Source organism: Oryzias melastigma, linkage group LG10 (genome assembly GCF_002922805.2).
Source record: "Oryzias melastigma strain HK-1 linkage group LG10, ASM292280v2, whole genome shotgun sequence".
Taxonomy (NCBI): Eukaryota; Metazoa; Chordata; class Actinopteri; order Beloniformes; family Adrianichthyidae; genus Oryzias; species Oryzias melastigma.
Window position 1 is genome coordinate 12,681,534 of NC_050521.1, and position 20,109 is coordinate 12,701,642.

General features: G+C 35.8%; 1 protein-coding gene across 1 annotated transcript in view; it reads left to right on the forward strand.

The window, feature by feature from the left end:
* The window catches only part of pcdh11 (protocadherin 11), a 148,905-nt gene that overhangs the window by 57,797 nt on the left and 70,999 nt on the right, over positions 1-20,109 (forward strand). The gene's annotated exons all lie outside the window — the stretch shown is intronic.

Sequence of the window (20,109 nt, forward strand, 5' to 3'; positions counted from 1 at the left end):
TAATGCACACTGAGCTTTCTAAAACGACTTTGGATGCATTCTCGTCGGCAGGCGCTTGTGGGACAGAAAATAACATGGCATTATGCCCCCCCACCCCCACCCCCTTCCCCCGGTCTGTCAATGAAAAATCACAGGAAGGGCAATGGAGTTCTGTTTGGTTCGCCTCAATCTAAAGTAACACAGTGTGTCCTTCACCTGAACTTTGAGGTTGGTGTTTTCCCAAAAGTAGAATATAGAGCCACTTTTCAGACTTTTACTTGGTCCAAAACTTTAAATAATATTTTAGAAGAAAAAGAAATAATATTTTAATGACAAATTAGGTAGTCTGGGGGGTCTCTACCAGGCATATTTGAGTGTATGTTTAACAATGGAGAAATGGAGAATGGAGAATTAATCACTTTTGTGTTTTTAAACCCACTTTTTAAAACCCTCCATGGCCTTAGACAATCTTTTTTAAAGGAGCTTTTAATTTCCCTTCACACTGGTAAAGTACTACAAACAGCTGACGGAGATACAAAAGTTTTGGTCATCAAATTAATTCCAAGACTTTAAATCTGTTATTGGCTTATATACAGACAATTGTTATTTCCAGCCCAAAAGGAGAACTTGTTTTAGTTTTTTTTTTAGTTTTTTATTTAGAATGACAGGTATTTTTTATCATTCTTATGGTTGTAGTTTCAGTACCTTGAGTCCCTTTAACTTTTCTACTTCAGTTCTTTTAAGTGCATTGCTAATAAATACCGACGGGCCTACAAAGAGAAAAAACATGTCATCAAAACATTACCTTTGTGTGCACCTTGTAAAACACAGGGTCTCAAACAAAATAGCATTTTGCACTTGTGGCATGAACAAATCTGATCCCTCTACATTTGTCTGACATCGGATCAGAAATTACAGTGTGACATGGTCCAGTGTGTGACATGAAGTATGGAACTTCTCAGAGTATTTTTGTCAGATGTCTCTTTTCATCAATAAATCTTCCTCTGACTTGTTCACTTTGGGTTTTTTACTCAGCCAATCAAAGCTGATGTAATGGGGGAACACCGCGTTTTGCTGTTGGTCTTACTCACGTTTTAGCTGTTAGGAGCGGAACATAATCTCCCTCTAGTCAGCTCACATTAGTCTCCATGATCTGCACCAACCCAATATGTGTGGTGAATGGTACTGGGCCAGCTGGGGTAATTTAGTATGTCAGTCCGCTCAGGAGGCCGGTAAAATGAGTAAATGGCTGAATATGATTTATATGTAGAGAGTATTCTGATTATCACGGCTCTCAGAATAGAATATCCTCTGTCTTTTTAAACGTCTCTTCATCTGCATTGTGTGCATCCCCTAGATAGATAGTGGAATGAACAGAGGGCTTTTAAACTGGCTACTATGTGATTATATTAAGAGTGTGAGAGTGAAAGAGCGAGGAAAGAGGGAGGGGGAGGAGATCTGGTGCCCAAGCACTAAGTATATATAATTGCTTCTTGACACATTGGCCAAATTCTGCAGTGCCAGGATCTGAGCGAAAATGATTAACGGCTGTCCACGTGGGTGGCCACTGCAGGTCGTTCTGGGCCTTTGGTTTCCATAGCGATCCAAGTCTAAAGGCCATACATTTCATAGTGAATACCCTCAAGGTCCACCTATTGTCAAACTACAATTATAACTCATTTCAAAACCATTGTCACTGCACCGCAAATTGTCATATTCATCTGACTCGAGATTTTCCTCTACTTCTTTTATTTTCATCCAGGCTTTTCTTTTGCTGTAGTTAAACGATAGAGTGGGAAAATGATGAGCCCGATCACTTCACACCATCGTCATAGTGCAGTTATGAGGTTAAAGTCCCACTCCAATCATCTTTTGATATATTTTCAAAGTGTTCCTAGTGGCCTTTTAGTTATGATTATGCACTTTTTAGCCAAAACCCTCTGCCATTTTCTAGGACATAATTTCTGCAAGTAGATCACTAAAAATGTTCCTCTGAATTGTAGGCGGGACTTTTAGCCCAGAGTAAGTCTTCTCTGAGTTCCCATCATCCCTTTGTCTACACTTTATCCAACTAGCTCACAGCTCCTCACTCCTCCAACCAAACATTACTGATGCAGTACAAAATGGCGACCAATATTGGAGCTTCCCAGCCATACAGTTTTGAGCCAGATACTAGCTCGGGCGAAGAAAATGAAGACGTACGTGGATCTAGTTCTCCACAAGAGGATGAATTAGAATGGAGTGGAGCAGGGAGCTCATGGGCTGCCGGTTGTAGCACCTAAGTCGTAACTACAAGCTTTTTCAAATTGTGTTTTGTTGTCCACTCCTGATTCCCAATGATTTGAATGAAGGAATACTCAGAAATGCAAATTTAAGCTCGTTTTTTTTAATATATTTTTTTTATTTTTATTTTTTTTAGCATGTTTAAAAAAAATCAACACTATTGTCTTTGGAGTGGGTCTTTAGGAGATGGGGCAAGACAGTATTTTTTGGAATAAGACTGAGAGGCTTAAATTCATGCAATAATTTTACAATCAGAAACTAAATATTTAAGTCTTGCACACATTTGTCCATTTCTTTTAAAAAAATAGCTAGTAGTTGGAGGGAGTTGGTGAGCATTAGTTTTGTCTGAAAATGTTTTACTGTTATTTAGCTAGCAGTTGCTTATATATTCTGCTCAAAAAGACAGGAATGCATGGCTTGACTTAAAGCTATTTAAGCATGTCATGATTAAAAAAAAACACTATTTTTATGTTTGTATCTGGGTAAACTGTACATTGCTAAAAGGTGACAGATGGCTGGGATGAAGAGTGGGAGTGGGGGTGGGGATCAAGCTCTGCTAACAATATGGGTCTTACTAAGCACCTTATTGTAGCCTGCTCTTACACAGCTAACCCTAAACGGCACATCTTACAGACGTAGTTTACACAGAACTATATAATTAAACGCTTAGGGATCAGCATGCCCAACAAACCCATTGATTTGTAACGCAAAGTGGTCACAGACAAAACGCTTATCAGATCCTGTGAGCATCATGAACCTTAAGCCAAGACAAGACCTACATCTAAATGATGATTCATCTTGTGTAATAAAAGAGAATCCCTCCGGCATCCAAACAGGAGGTTCGTCATGCAGCAATTAGGCTTTCTTATGAGCATCAAGCGGAGTTTAGTGAGGCATACTCCCAGACAAGACGATCTACATTCCTGTCCCATCATGTGCACGTGCACTGACATACAATTCAACCCTTGTCTCTTTCACATACACACTTAAACACACCACTCGTTTGAGGTAAATGTGATCGCAAAAGACAAGCAGCAACAACCCTCGGCTCTATCAGGAAGCCTGGGGTAACATTGGTGGTGATCATCAAACAAATAATGCTTTTTGACTGAAAAAAAGACAATCCAAAAGGTCATTTGTGACCTCTGGGACCAGTGCTCTGCAGCATCTGTCACTAGCAAACACTGCATGTCTTTGTCAAATGGGAAAAGGTATGTGGTGCAGTCAGCCTGCCATGTAACGACGGCATGAGGAGCTATATATACCTAACATCAGTGTCACGGCGGCCTCACCAGGGCTCTCAAAACACACTGTTTGCGCAGAATATCCAACATGTCAAACCTATTACATGCCCAGATGGTTAATAGGTGAAAGGATATGTGTAACTTTATGGATACACTTTGCTGTTAAACAGTTTTTAAAGTCACATATGGAAAGTTTTGTGCATAAATTGGGCTAAATTCACATCTATATTCAGTCTGTAATAATTCCAATAAAAATCCACAAATACACTTTGACGTGGCAAATGGACTGCACTTATGCGATGCTTCCATTGCTTTAACAGCTCCAAAAAGCTTTACACTCTCGTAGCCTCGTTCACCCACTCAAACACAAGCACTCACACAACACTGGCAACAGATCTGGCATGCGAGCATCAGCAGAAACTTCAGGTTAAGTACCATCTCTGCGAGAAACATATGGAAAAACCAACACGTTAGAAAGTGAACTATTTAATCTTTCAACTCCTGCAAAATTCAGTTTGATTTTGTGATTGTTGTTTGGGATTACATCTGTGCCTGCAAACTGACAAACCAAATTACTTTTAGAAAAATGAACAATTGTGAATAGTTATGTTTTGCAAAAGAAAGCTGGTTGTGTCTAAACTTCACAGGCTGCGTCAACATTTTTAGGAGGTTAATGTAGGTTAAGCTAATGCACACCTTTTTCTTTACTTATCTGTACAACACTTTAGTTTCTTTGGTTGCAAAATAATTAGAACAATAGATCACATTATTTGTCACCTGCAGGCATGTTTCACTGGTTTAAATCATAATGCAAAGAAATGTGACAACTGAAAGTTCGAACAAAAGCAGCCAACCTGCTATTCAGTTGATGAATATCAGTTAATTAACACCTTAACACCTCTGTAAAATGTCGTTTTGTCTTTGCGAAGAACATTTTAAATTATTACGAGTTTTCAAACTATATTTTCACAGGATGTGAAGCCCTAACGTTTGAGGTCGTCTCCCTTGTCACCCCGTTTCCACAACAATGCTTTATGGGATCTAAAATGTGAGAGAAATTGATGAAATAATTTATACTGCATGTTATCCTCTAACCAGCGTGCAGTGCTCATATATCTCTGCATCAAACCACACCTCCATGTGGAACAAATCAATAATATTCCATTCCTAACCAAATTCCTCTTTTTGAATGGTGAAATCCAATCTTCATGGACACGCTAACAAATTGGATACCCTGATGGCTGGGTTACAAAATGATGCTGCAGCAAAGAGACGACATGACTTTTTCCTGACCAAAAAAAAAGATGCACACATTGTGAGAAGAAAATGCCTATCTCTCAAATTCCATTCTGAATTCTCTTAAAGTGTAAATGAAGCAGTCACACAGTATATTTCCCATATCTCCTGAACCATAGACTTGCTCACTCTCTTGTTGCCTGTCCTTCCTTCACACTTTATACAGCATATCTCATCCCAGGATCCTATTAAACCAATCAGGGATTTGAGAGCCTCACTTTCAATCAATTACCACCCAAATCAGAGCAGAGGCCTTTGATATAGAATCATTTGTCAAATCAGTACAGATGGCTGGGGGCTGGTACCACCATGCCAAAGGCCACATCCATGTGGAAATCTCTGCTGTGGGTGGGCTCTCTTGATGCTCCCAAACCAATTAATAGGAAGCAATGTGGACTTAGTCCAGCCTCCTGGACTGCTAATATGTAAGCATCTTACTCTTTCCAGAGGATAGCACAAAATTCAAGATCTACCAGATTTCTTTTTATGAGTGAGTGACAAGTGAGAAGGTTCTATGTTATTTGTCTACAATTCATAATAATTTTATGAGACGTTTTGTAACAAACTTTGTTTTTTGGAGTTTAGGGTCGTTCCCTAATGTAGGAAACATCTTCAAATGATTGTTTATTGTCAAAATTAGAACAAAACATCTAAATAAAAATGGAACTTCCCAGCCAACAAGGCCAGGTGGGCTCCATATGGTTTAAAAGTAGGCAGTAAATGTGGGGCCTGAATGGGTTTGTCTGCAGTTTTTGTGGTGGCCCCATCTGCATTTGCCTAAAAATGACCTCCTTAAAAAGTTAGCTTTGGAAGTTAATCACACAGCACTTGGCTAATCTTTTTATAAACAAACTTAATTATTTTTCTTTGTTGCATTTTGATTTTTCTCTGTTAGGGGTCACCACAGTGAGCATTCCACCTCCATCTGACCATATCTTCATCCTCCTCACTCACAACATCCACCCTAATTTCTTCATCCATTAAACCCCTTGTGGATTTTCCTCTCTGCCTTTTTCCTGGTAGATCCAACCTCAACATCCTTTTACCAACATAATCACTGTCCCTCCTCCCAACAAGTCCAGATCATCTCAGTCTGCTTGTCTGCATTTATCTTCAAAACATCTAACATGAGCTCTTCCTCTGATGTATTCGTTCCTGATCTTATCCATCCTGATCAATCCCATAGTGCACCTCAACATGGAGCTGTTTCCTCCAGCTCTGTCTCCTGTATTTTTCTCAACTCCACTGTCTCTAACCATTTTCTTTCATTCTTGCTGACTCTCTTTTGTTATACGTCACACCCAAAACCTTCCTCCACCCAGTCTTACCTGCTTGCACATGTATCTTCTCGTCTATCCCATTCTGCATTGTTCTGGACTGTCCTTCTTCACCTCTGTTCCCTGTAACCTTACTGTTCCACTCAAGTTCCTCTCGTTTACACAAAGACATTCTGTCTTACTGTTGTTGACCTTCCTTTCTCTCCTATCCAGAGTAAACCTTCACCTCTCTAGATGCTCCTCCACCTACACCCTGCTCTATTTGCAGATCACATTGTCATCTGCAAACATCACAATCCACAGAGATCCGTGTCTAACCTCATTGTCAGTCTGTACATCCCACAGCTAAAAAAGAAGAACTCAAAAGATGGGACTGCACCAAGGAGCTCAAAGGCTGTACTTCACACCTTGCCACTGTCTTACAGTGCTCTACCAGAAACATTCTCAGAGCAAATATCACATCTGAGGTTATCTTCATGGCACATCATTACTCAAAAATACTCCCTTCTGATCATTAAAAAAATTGTTAGACAATAAAAACATGTTTTTATAAAATTGTGTTAATTTTTTCCCTCTTTTTTCATTCAAAAATAAGTTTATCTACAAAAAGTTGCGCTGCTTGATATACATATAATAAAACTAGTTTCATTTTTTTTACATTATAAACTGGCATATAAACAGTGCTTTCATTGCTAAAGAAAATGTTCAAATGTTTACCTTCAAAATCAAGCACACCCATACATACAAAGAGTATACGTACCAAAACTATTTTTTTTCAAGATGTCATTTTGGGAACTCATGGTTTATATTGTTTCTCTATTTATTTTAATAAATAATATCTTTGACGTGTGCTCGCTTCTTAGTTTGCTTAATTTCTTAATTTTAATTTGAAGATGAAAGAAAATAAAAACTTTGTTGACAGGAGTCCTCCTTAACCAGATAATTGTTTACTCCACACTTTTCCCTAAAATAATGTATTCATGATGTTATTTGAACAATCTTTTCAAATACATTACTGTATCAGCCTCTACAATTATTTTGGTCGAGTTTGTAGAAGTCTTTTTTCTTAAATTTAGAAGTTTTTCAAAACATCTAGATTACTCATTAAATTTAATAGATCCTTTTGAAAACAGTTAGGAACAAAATTATTTTTGTTCTTGATCTACAAAACACTTTCAAAGAATGTTAAAAAAATGTGTTTTTCAAAATGCTTGTGTCTGTGGAATAAAATCAAATCAAAGAAAACTGAAAATCCTTTATAATTATTCATATGGTGTTAAAGTTTTAGGTTAATTCAGCATTTATTTAGGTCTTTCATTTCAATCCCCCTTGCCAAATTAGAAATTCATGAAGATTTAATGAAGAGAATTAGGAATTTAAACTTAGGTCCCCGAATCTCCAGGATTTTAATTGTATGCAAACTTAGAAACTCATTTACATTTGGAACTTTTAGCAACATGTTCTTCAGACATCATCAGTCAACTTTCTGCAGACAACCTAACATGCAACAAGCACCTATATTCTTAATAAAAGCTAGTATAAGTGCTAATTAGAAAGAAACAGTTAAATCATGTTATGCTTCTGAAAGACATTAGTAACTTCATGAGAATATTTAGATGTGTATACCTTGTTATGCTTTGGAAGAAGTATGAGGCAGCCCTTTAAATAATAAGGAACATGATAAAAAAACATAAAAAAGGGGCAAGGTTGATGACACACAAAAAAACAACCAATGTATTCAACAAACACATAACTTAAGTAAAGTCTAAGCTATATATTATCTAAAAAATGTTGCAGTAACATTTATTTTGAGATTTTGAATAGAATATAATACAATGCTGTAATTATCGTCTTCTATTGTAAATTAACTGCCAAGCCAAAAATCTGATATGATCCAATTTCAGCACAGTTTCAGGTTTTGATCTTTGATTTATACAAAGAATAAAATATATTGTTGTTTTTGCTCTAGTTTGTCATAAGATGAGCTCAAAGATCAAAAACATGTTCTGCATACACAAAATAATACATTCTCTTGAATATTGTTCCCAAATTTGTCTAAATCGTTGATTGCGAGCACTTTTAGTCAACCCAGCTCACAGGTGTCCCATATCAAGATGATAATTGCACAACATGATTTTTATGTGTCTTAGATTGGCCACAATTAAAGACCACTCTGAAATGTGTTTTTGATTTTCTTGGGGGGACTTAAAAAACTGGTATCTGGTGTGACCACCTCATGCATTGGAAGATCGTGAACAATATTAAAGAGACATCATTATTTTGTTTGTGTAGGAAAAGTCTTAGATGTTTGAATTCATCTAATTACTAAACAAAAGCATTGGCAGGAATAAAGGTCTGCAGATGAACTCCTTCCTGCAGTTAAAGTTTGGGACTGAGGAAGCTTGTGTGTTGTGTGGATACTGATTTAACTAAAAATGTAAAATGTGATAATTTTTAATGTTTTTAAATCAACAACAGCCATAATGGTTATGTTAGCTTGGATTAATGCGGGTATACGGTGGTATTATAGTACATAATGTGATCGATCTTGCCCTAGTTGTTCCTCATTACCTCTGTGAACAGGTGGGCACCAATATTTGCATTTACATCTAAGTATTACACCTCCACAATATGCTTACTACAATAATGTGTGAGCTTACTGAAATGGCTCCTACACTACGGATTTGTGCCAAAACCCCAACCTGGGTCCCTGAGGAGTGTTGTTCTAACCTTAGCCATGTGTCTGATCTTGCTCTGATGAGTCCTCTCCTCTCGTTGTTGTGATCCCATGACTCCTTGTATGACAGTCACTAGACTTTCTTAAAGGTGATCAAATCAAACATTCTGCAGCATGTTGCCAGAGAAAATGCCATCATGTAGCAATATTTGGAAGTTGAATGTCATCTGAGGTGGAAGTAAGTTCTCCTTTTATCTTTGCCACGAGTGAAGTATACACATGAGTAATGTAGAAATCTGTGCAGAAGCTACACATGAAAGATCAACTTCTGATAGAGAAATAATGTCACAGAAGCTTTGAAAAAGTACTTTTTTTTTCTGAATGGGTGCCACCAGTTGCTTAAAAAATCACTCGTCACTTTCAGTCTGGTTTTATGATACATTCTTAGGGAAAACATGATTCATTTTTCGCATTCACTTGCAATCTCTGAAATACCAGTCATACCCACAAATGCTGTTTTTTTTTTTTTTTTTTTTTTTTTTTTTTTTTTGTACCACTGTTCGCTGAAAAGATGGCCAACTTTGCAGGTAATATATAATCTGTGTGCTATCACATACATTTCTTGCAGACAGCTACCTAAGATTTCTTTTAACAGCCAGTTTACATCCAGATAGGAGCCCCCTTACCTTGACCAAGCCTTACTAAGAATCCATTGGCAACTGAATGAGTCACAACAGCTGTCACTAGTGATACATACTGAATTGTGTTCATGTTGACAATAATTGGAACATACACATGAAATTACTCCTCTTTCAGGTGTAATCACCAGTTTAGACTGACAATTTGCAGTAATGACAGAGCTGCTCAACAATAGTTCCAGAGTTCTTTCTTTTGTGTGAACATCTTTTCGTAAACTTTCAAATTCATGTTGCTGTGTAATTAAGCACATTTTATTCTTTTTTAAATTTTAGTAATGATTTACCAGACTGTCTAAGATCATAGGGACTAAAGGCAGTTCAGAAAAATATTGATTTCTGGCAGTCTGACCTGTCATTACTGTCATACAGAAAGTACAAAAAAGGTCTTTTAGATTGTTGTCATAGATTAAATACTAATCATGAAACATCTAAGATCCTTGGTATGATATAAGATACATTTTAATTGATTATATTCATAAATTTTATTCAATGTCTTTATCTATTTTTTCTTAACATAAAAACAGCTTGGTACATCCTTGTGTTATCTCTGCAGTTGAAGTGGCAATAGTTGATTCACATCATTTGGAACGTGCATCAAGAGGAACACAGTCAATCTGGCAGTGAGAACAACAAAACAAAAAACGAAACTAAAAGTATCCTAGAGTTCTACAGACTAATGATACGCAAAGCTGTGTCTTAGACGGAAGCTGGATTGTGTGAGCATGCTGTTTTCACAGATAGCCTGGTGGGTGTGTAGTCTGCTCTCAGGTTTCTGCATGTGCAGCCACCACATCAGCAACACTTTCTTTATAGGTGCTAATCGAGCTACATCTCTAATTCATGTTAATATGTCAATTGTTGCCTAATGTGAATAGATTCCTTTAGGTTAAATGTAAAAGCAGCAAAGTTAAAAAAAACAGATAACTTTTTTATTTTGTCATTTGTTTTTAATTAACAAAACACCTACAATTCAGTTGTATGTCTTTTGAAGCAAACTAAGATCAAAACGGAATAGCAAACCAAATGTAAATTGAAAAAAAAAAAAAAAAAAAAAAAGTTGTAAACGTTTGAGTTTTCCAGGCAAGCCTAAGCTTCATTGGTCAGGATATTTTTTTCACTCTATACTTTAGCATATTTCACTAGGCATAGTCTTCAGAGATGCAAGTCATACTCTGAGAATTTGACTCTGCATGCTAAAAAGACAGAAATTCAAGGCGGAAAAAAAAATGAACACACGACCTTATTATTCTGAGTATGTACAATGCTAAAGCAATATTGCCTTTATTAGTCATAATTACCACCTGCTATAACTGTGAGTGGGAGGAATATCAATTTGCAAAGAGGGCCTCTGACTAAATGTTAAGGAGTCACCTTCTCATGTGAGACACATCCCCACTGTTCTGAGTGGGCAGATATGGCTCTGTTTTACCACTTATAGATTTTCAATAGAAGAGCACACAGCGGGCTTCACTGTAATAATGCATTTACAAATTTAGAGTAGCACCAAGCGCTCTCAGAACATATGTTGATGGGCTTGGATGTGGCCAGAGACACAGCAAGAGTCTTGGAAATGAAAATCACATGCAACTGGCTTCCTGGAGCATGCATTTGCTTTTGCACAAAGATATTAATATGACAGCTGTCAGCAGTGGAAGAGGAGAGAAACATGCTCGAAAAGTTTGTTTCAGTGATGCACTGCAGCTATTACTGTGTAGCATCACTAAGAGATGGTTATGTCCATGTATGACAATAACCTCATTAAGCCCATTTTGCATTTTGTCTATATCTTAAGCTTCAACTACATTTTACTAATATATCTTTTTAAAATAATAAAATATGCTTCAATGTATCAGCAACTGACAAGGCATGGACAGTAAAAAGAAAACGGTCATTGTCACCTATGATTGTATATTTGTAGGGTACAGTTACTACTTGTGGTATGGAGTTTAATCTACTGGAGATAACCCAGCTGGATATTTTCAAGTAGTAAAAAAAATTACCTTTTACAGAGCAGATCCACATGTTTCACTATTGATTAAAAAATTATTAAAACTTGGAAGTCTGCAGTTCGGCAGTGGTGCATCAGAGGTCAATGAAATGTATCGTGAGCTGCAGGGTCACTTTTTTATGTTCCAGTATATCCCATCAATTGTCACACATCTTGGGTGTGCAAAGTTGGTTCTCTGCATTTAAACCATTCCTTGGGGGACAGCAACAACTCTAATGTAGCATGTGCTAAGCAGGGAGGCCTTGGTTCCCCTTTTTCCCAGTCATTGGTATAACCCAACCACAGATTTGAGCAGGCAACCTCCTGGTTTCAGGGTGGACACTTCACCACTTCCTCACTAACCTGTGTGGGCAAAATTCTCAGCAGTTGTACACACACAAAATCAAATTTCCACTTATGATCTAAAACACACTAACACCTTCTCCTAGCCTATGTTTTAGTCGTATGTCCCATAAGTTCAATCCATTTAATTGTTATGATCCTTACATATGAAGAAAAATATCAAGAATTTAAACAATTATAAGAATCTTCCTAATTCAATTTCCTTTTCATATCTTCTGCACCATTAACTTCATTTACTCACTTCCTGCATGATTCAGTGTCTTTGTATGACTTTTGCTTTTTTTTTTTACTTTGTAACACTGATTATGCAGTGTAACTTTTTTAAATCAATTTTAATTAGGTTGTGGTTTTCACCTTGACCAATCCATTCAAAATATGCTTCTTTTATTTTGTATTATACCACATATGAGAAAAATAAGAAAAAATCTTTTCTAAAGATTTTTTTTATCCCTAGCTCTTTATTGCAAACACCAATGATTATTTTTTATTTTATTTTATTTTTTAACAGGGAAAGAGCTAGAAAGAAAACTGCATGTGGAGATTTTACTTTTTTAATCTTTATATCTCTTTTTGTTCAGTAAATAACTGAAACACTATATATAAGCATAGCATATTAATGTGAACAGGCTGGTACCCTGCCCAAGGTGTACCCGGCTTCGCCCAATTGTACTCGGGACAGGCTTTGGGCAACCTCTTGACCCCAAAGGGGATAGAACGGGTTAAGAAAATGGATGGAGGATTTTGATGTGTAAAGAGTGTGAATATATTTATTTTTTTCTTCCTCTCACTCCTTGAGGAAGCTGTTGTTAAAAAAAAATGTCTAAAACCAATGTGAATGTGTGTGTGCATGTATGTGAATACCTCTGTACATTATAAATGTATAAGTAACCCAGTAGAGAAAAGCCCTTAAAAAAAGATCTTTATGAAAGTTTAAAATTAGAATAAATAAATAAATATTAAAAGAACAATGGATAAAAATATATTTTTTAAAAGGGTTCAAACTGCTTAAAGATTAAAACATTCACTTTGTTCTGTTTTCTTTAAAGTTTTATGAAAAAAAGGGAAATTGTAAACTGTGGATTTTGAGTTACAAGTTAATGGACCTTTATTTTGAAAGATACGTCTTTTCCTGCTGACGCAGTCCATGTGACTGGCAACAGCCAATTGGGTTTGTTGTTGAGCTGAGAGCTCCCATGCTAGAGCGTAGCATTCATTGCAAGCTTCGCAGCTCGAGGGAGAAGACGAGGAACGCAATTGATGAAAGTTTGAAACCTTTTTCTGATTTATTTCATTTTTACCTTGTGGTGAAGATGTTTTTTTGTTTTCTTTCCACCTGTGTGGCCTGGAAAACATTTTTTTTTTTTTACCAAACAGGACTTGGTGAGTTATTATCATTAGTTAATTTGTTTTTTTAATATATTTATTTTTTGTAAATTTTGTGAAACGACAGACTTGGGCAGTGAATTTATGTTGTTTTATGTATTTATGATCAAGTTGTAGAAGTTTTGGCGCTTTAAAGTGAAAGCTTCGCCCAGACATTCCATCCGCCATTACACGGTGCGTAATTTAAGAGTTCGGCTAACACGAAACTGCCATATTTTTATTTATTCCTACGGACTGCTTTTGTATTTTAATTTGCTTATTTGAGTTTATTTCATGTTGGAATGATAGGCCATTAAGATTTGGCCAAAAAAACGGACTCCTCAATCCAGGATCCATGTGTTTGAAGAAAACAAGATGGCGAACCAACCCTAAACCTTTTGATGTAGCAAACGGCCAAGCGCCCTCTGCTGGACACTTGACAACCCTTTTAATCCTTTGGAGTTGATAGTAACTTTCTTCATTCCCCTGCAAACCGCAGAGCATTCCTGGACAATCGAACTCGAACTCACGAACACTCCTGAGCCGAAGTTGCGAGGAAAGAGATACAAGTTTGTCTTCGGGTTTTAGTCGGTCTTTTGCTGAATCACTTTGAGTTACGTATTTGATTTTATTTTTATTTTCATTCACAGAAATACTGTAGTATTATTGTGCAATTTGAGTTATTTTATTTTTCTTGGTCAAAGGAATGATGGAAAAAAACCCTAAAATTAAGGAAACTTAATTTCATTTAGAATGGGATTAAAAAAAAAAAAAAAATTAGAATTAAAACAAAACTAGAACTTGATACTTGAACTTGAACCAACTAGAACTAACCTTTAAACAACTAGAACTGAAACTAAAAGAAAAAACAAAATAGATCTCAATCCTAACTTAAAGGTTGAACAAAACTGAACTTAAGAACTAACCTAGGTTAAAGAAAAATATCCTTTTAATCTAAATCAAACGATTAAAACCACCTGGGATTTCTCTGTTTAATGTTATGTCTTTGTGTTGTTTATGTATGTCTAATTAAATAAGCCGGCTAATTCCAATTATATTGTGGTCTGTGGTTTCCTTTGGTTTTTCTAAGGTACAAGTTGAATATTCTAATAACAGATTTACTGTAAATATCCCTCAGAGGTGGTACATATTGTACATGTGTGTATGTAAACATGTTTGTACCATACACGGTTTAGTTTTCATCTTAATCATAATTTGCTGACTCTTTCCTGCCCCACACAAGATCACAGATTAGGAAAAAGTCTCAGTATTTAACCTTATCCTTTTGCATGCAACTTTTCATTTGGTGTATTAATAGTAATAAAAACACATGTTTAAAGTTTTACTTTTATAGAAAAAAGCTGATACTTAAGGCTTCTACATCTTTATTTTGTTTCAAAATGGCAAAAGCAAAGCGATGCATTAATGTAATGTTGAGTTTATGTGCTTCAAAATGGAGTGATGTGAAAGGAGAGCCAGATACCCTGCGAACTATAATCAAACTATTTTCCAACTTTTTTTGTGTAAATTTGAGTAGGAAATAAAACCAAGTGATGAACAAAGTTGATTCCATAATCTCAGTGTTAGATTGGATCTTGGAAAAAACTTGATTTGATTTCAGAGTGCTGAATTTGATTTATGTTGAACCGCAGCAAACTAAGTTCTAAATAAGACCTGTCAACATCTCAGCCGAGGGGGAGCTGTTACCCTCTGAGTCATTAATAAAGTATTTTCAGTTCCCGTTGTCGAGTCCTCATTGCATTATAACGAGGCCACATCCATTTGGATTGTTAATGTTTCACAAGCTTCTTTGTGAAATCTTCATGCCTGTGGTAACGCGTGAAGAATGACAGGGAATACATTCTGAAACCCCGATGACATCTGCTGAGTGACACTGCAGCTAACGACTGTGTGTTTAAATTTAATAAAGGAGCAACTCCCTCTTTGCAAGAGATCAGCTCTATAAATGTTTTGGGAATCATTAATCAGTATCATCAGTGTGCTCCGTGTTTGTCAGTGAATGACAGCGAGTCGGGTTTCGTGCTTCCAACATGAGCTTGTGATTCAGGATGTCACTGCACATCACAATCTGTGTACAATGCCTCTGTCAGTCTCAATGAAGGAAACTGTCAGATGTTTCAGCTGGAGACAGATCAAACGGAGGAATAATAATTCACATTACTGCAGAACGTTGATAATGAAGCTTTGACACAACAGCCGAGCTTCCTGTTTCTTATCTCCAAGTATCCTCTAAGATAGCCCGCTTTGTGACCAGTTAATGTTGTGTAACTTCCTGTTTTTTTCCAGATTTCTTCTAAAAGTTAATCAAAGCTGGATGTGAAGTTGATTTATTTCAAGCAATCAAAACAAAGTAGACAACAGAGATATATATTTATTCATAGATTTACCAAACATTGAATGATTAATTGGAAATTAATTGGAAAATTAAAAAAATACAAGTAATAGATACAGCTCCATATACAACAAACACATTCACATTATGTCAATATAAGTATACTTAATCTAAGGTTATAAAGTACATTACACATTAAATCTATCAAATATGAAGTTTGTCTAAAATAGTTCAATTGTTTGCTTGAAAGGAGTACCAGGTTGAGTCAAATCAGTGTGAATCGTAATTAAATAAATTAATAAATGAATAATTCAAAGACACATTTTTTTTTACAAAACCAACTTTAAGTTTTCATAATTTCTAAAATTATATTCTAGGAATATTGTCTGTTCTTGTAAGATTTTTTAATCTTTCTTTCTTAACTATTTATGGAAGAAATCAGTTATTTAGTAACTACAAAGTATGAGGAATTTAGCAGAAATTATATATATATAAAACAATTAAAAAAATTAAATAATAATTAAAAGTTGATTTTATTTTATAAACATTTTGCTAACAAGACAAGATCTCTGAAAATAATTGATACAAAAGAATGACCAGTAACGTCTCATTTGACTTTATTTTGTGTGTATATCACATGCGTATCACAGCTAAACTGGATGTTTTTTCTCATACAGGTCTGCCATTTTTAACTTGTGCTCCAAAATAAATTACAAAGAAAAAAAAAACCTCTTAGAAGGGCTTGGTGCATAAGCATGAGCACTTCTGCTTGCATCAAAGATTTGTGCCACCACAGTACCACAGTACTGGTGCCAGAAGATACCTGGCACATTTTACAGACGCTCTTTGATAAACCTTCAGTGTTTGAAATTCTCAAAATGAAAAGACGGATGTGGTCTTTACCTAACTTATTAAATGTGGGTAAAAACAACAGAACATAAATAATGGTGTTTAAAAAAAAATCAATTTATTGCTTTTTCAACACCTATTTTATTTCTATTAAGTTTTTTTTTAATCGAGCTTTTTATTCATTCCATATTGTGTCTTTGAAGATAAGACATTGGCTCCATCTCTCACATCCAGTCTGACAGTGTTTTATCTCACAAGGAAAAAGTATAACCGCTGTGGCAGAAGTGTGGTGTATTTTACCCAGAGCAACATGGAACAGAGTGACAAAGTATTGTGTGCAAAACCATATCACCATAACAGGATAATAGAAAATTCTGCCAACGTACAAACTGGCAGCTAGCAACACAAATATGGTAATGTTTTTTTTTTCTTTCTTTTTCTTTCAACAAACCTGTGTTGCTATAGCAGATTAAATTTTCTTCGTATTGTAACAGTAATTTGGTGTTAGTAAGCATGAAGCAAAAAAGTGAAAGGCTGCATGCTGAGACATTAGCTGAGGTGAGCACATCAGGGATTTAACACACAAGTGTTGGCGGAGGGCAAGGTGTTTATCTCGGCAATGCAATGGATGCTTGATAATATTAGAAATAAATGAAAGTTCCACAGCGAAAAGCGAGCGCCTTGTGTTTGTCAGGGTTTGGCACATTTTGGATTCTCATATACTGTATTTGTCAAAGTAAGGGTTGCATTTTTTTTTTAAATTTTTTTCTTACATAGTTTCAGGAGGGGGCAACTTATACTCGGGTGTAACTTATACGTGATTGAAAAAAAAAAGCGTTTTATTTTCCCACTAACAACCACTAGAGGGCGCTGTAGGTGTGCATATCAGTGTTTGCTGCTAACAGCAGTGCTGAAGAAGAAGCACTAGCTTTGGCAGAGTTATTCAAATGTGAGAGAAACTATAAAGAATTCAATTGATTTTGTGATTCAAATTAATAGAATTTAGTTGACTTGTTAGCATTTTTTTAAGCAATGGATATTGGAATTATTGTTAATATGTTGTTCCAATTTACTAGAAACTTATTCTATTCTTGCTATATTTCATGAAGCTAAATGTGATTACGAGTGCATGTATTCAGTCTATTATTTTTTTATGTTCCGTTATTATGTTTTATCGTTTAAGATGAAATGTGTTAAACATATTTCTAACAAAAATGTGACTTCAGAGTGCCTAAAAGTTTGAAAAATGCAGTAAATAAAATATTATTGCGTAGAAATTTTTGTGCTGCCCTTTTTTTAAGGGAAAAAAAAGAGTTTTCGAGCAAGATAGTTTGTCATCATTTGAAGATAGTTCCAGGAAATGACTTTTCTTTCCTCCGGTGGTGTTTTCAGCCCGCTAGATCACAGCCTGGTAAAGCACTTTAGCTATGAGGAAGGCTGGAATGCTCACAGCATATGTGACACTGAAGGACTGTTAAAATGTGGCTGCTGAGTCAGTCTAAGTTAGAATTGCCATGTAAAAATGTTGAGACTTTGTTGAATCGGCCCCTTTAAAAAGAGAGTGGAAACTGTCCCAGAATGGTGTACCTGGGATGAACCTCATAAAGCTGCACATGAACTTCTCCTGCTGTTAAACGACTTTATTTCCACTAGAGGCTTCTTGCTAAAATATTCACGTTGTTGCTTTGCGTCTTAATATTGACACCATGATACCTTTACTTTAAAAGGACATACAAATCAGTGCAACTCAAGGACTTTTTTGAAACCTATTCAAAACAAATGCACGTTTTTCCCTTGTGTGGTGTGTAGCTAAAAATGGAAAATGAGTAGAAAAGAATAAATGATGTAGGTTGGGAAAGTTAGACACCCAGTTGGTTGTCAAGTCAACTTAAAAGAGCATTTTGTCATGTGACTTCCTCCCCATTTCACAGGTGATCTTTAACACTTTTTGATGTTTCCTTAATGTCAGCTAAGACACTATTAGAATAGTGCAATTCAGTGCACATTATTAGCACATACATGGTACTAACGCAGGTGTTATATTGTAGCTGTCAAATCTTTTTCTTCTTCATAACTTGTATTGTACCTCAGAAATTCAGCTTTATCATTGAAGAAAAAAATAACTTATACTAGCTGGTTTTGTAACTATTTATTTGTGAATTTTAAAGTTCAAATTCAGATTAAAACTGTTGAAAAAACGTTCTTATTGTATTTTCTGATGCCTTAATGAGTCTGTCAAACCAAGTCCCCTGGGGCAAACAGTAAGTGAGGGAGAAGTGGATATTGGATGTCCTAAAACTGTGTGTGTGTAACCATGTTTGTGCACTATAACAATTGTAAATATATTATTATTATGTTGTTCAGTATTTTTTTTAAAGTTACAGATTCACTCCCACCTAGTTTAGAATAAAGTGCTTAAAAAAACTCTAAAAGTGTTAGGCTATGCCTGAACTCCTTCCTTACTGCAATTCACCACTTATTACTTTGTCTTTAAGTCACTTTTTTTTTTTACTTATTTTACTCTCTTTTTTGTCATTCATCAACCCATTTTTAACATGTACACTTGGCAATAAACTCTTGTCTTATATTATTAATCCCTACCTACTAAAAAGTAGTATGGAACTAGTGCTTTAACTAGTGCCTTGTATTTTAAACGCAGTTCGGTCCGCAAGTCCGCTACGGTTTTCATTTTAAATTCTAGAAAAGATGTCACCATTTTCTTGAAATAAAAATCTAACAAGTATCAACATTTTACAAAGACTATTTTTTATAATTCTACTGTAGTCTGATGATGATTTGGAAAAATTCATGTATTTTATGTTTGTTTTTTTTTCCATAAAAACTGTTCATACAGAATGCATTGCAGTCTATATTTGCAAATTTAGTGACCATTGATGGACAGTAGTTTTTCAAAGAAATTTCTGGTAAATTTCTAGGAAAATTAATTTTGGAATTGTAGATTCAAACAGTTCTACGAAATGGCAAAACAACAGTTTTGCAATAATGCTACGTACACACCGGGAATGTGTGGAGCATTAAAGAATGCACAGAATGTGGGTTTGTGAACGTACTTTTAGCACATGGTCTTCACACAGGTCTGACGCTCTACTGAAGTATGTTGTCAGAGTTGGAAGGTGCTTGGTACGAAATATAATTGGTGTGAATCTTGATCCAGGCTTTTTCTTTCACAGCTTTATTCCAATATATAAAAATGTAGTTCCAGCCGGGCACAAACAGACATTAATGATTCATCCGCCATGATTATTTTTCAAACGGTTGGTATTTCCATGTTTTGAAAAGGACGCTACTCATACGTCATTATCAAACCAGAGCTTCTAATTGGTCAATGTTTAACTGGTTGTACTTTTAATGCTTTTAATTTATACATGGAGCCTGAAAATAGCCTTCAAAACTTGCATAGCAGTGCGCGAACGAGAGAGCTTTGACTGCAGAAGCCCAAAACGACCATTTATGTTTACGCATGCTAACGCAAAATACCTCATACGTGCGGTCAACCCTTGTGCTATTCTAGACATGTTTAAATTAAAAGTGGGGTCATTTGGACCCCAAAAAACAGCACGCTAAACTTTTTTTTTCCAAAGATTTCTTTTATCTTCACTGGTGTCCGCGGGAGGCATAAAATCAACATACATCAATATAAGGGTGGGGTCATCTGGTCCCCATTAGGTAGCACGAGGGTTAAAAAGATTTTTTGTTAAGTGGTCGCTTGAACATGCATTT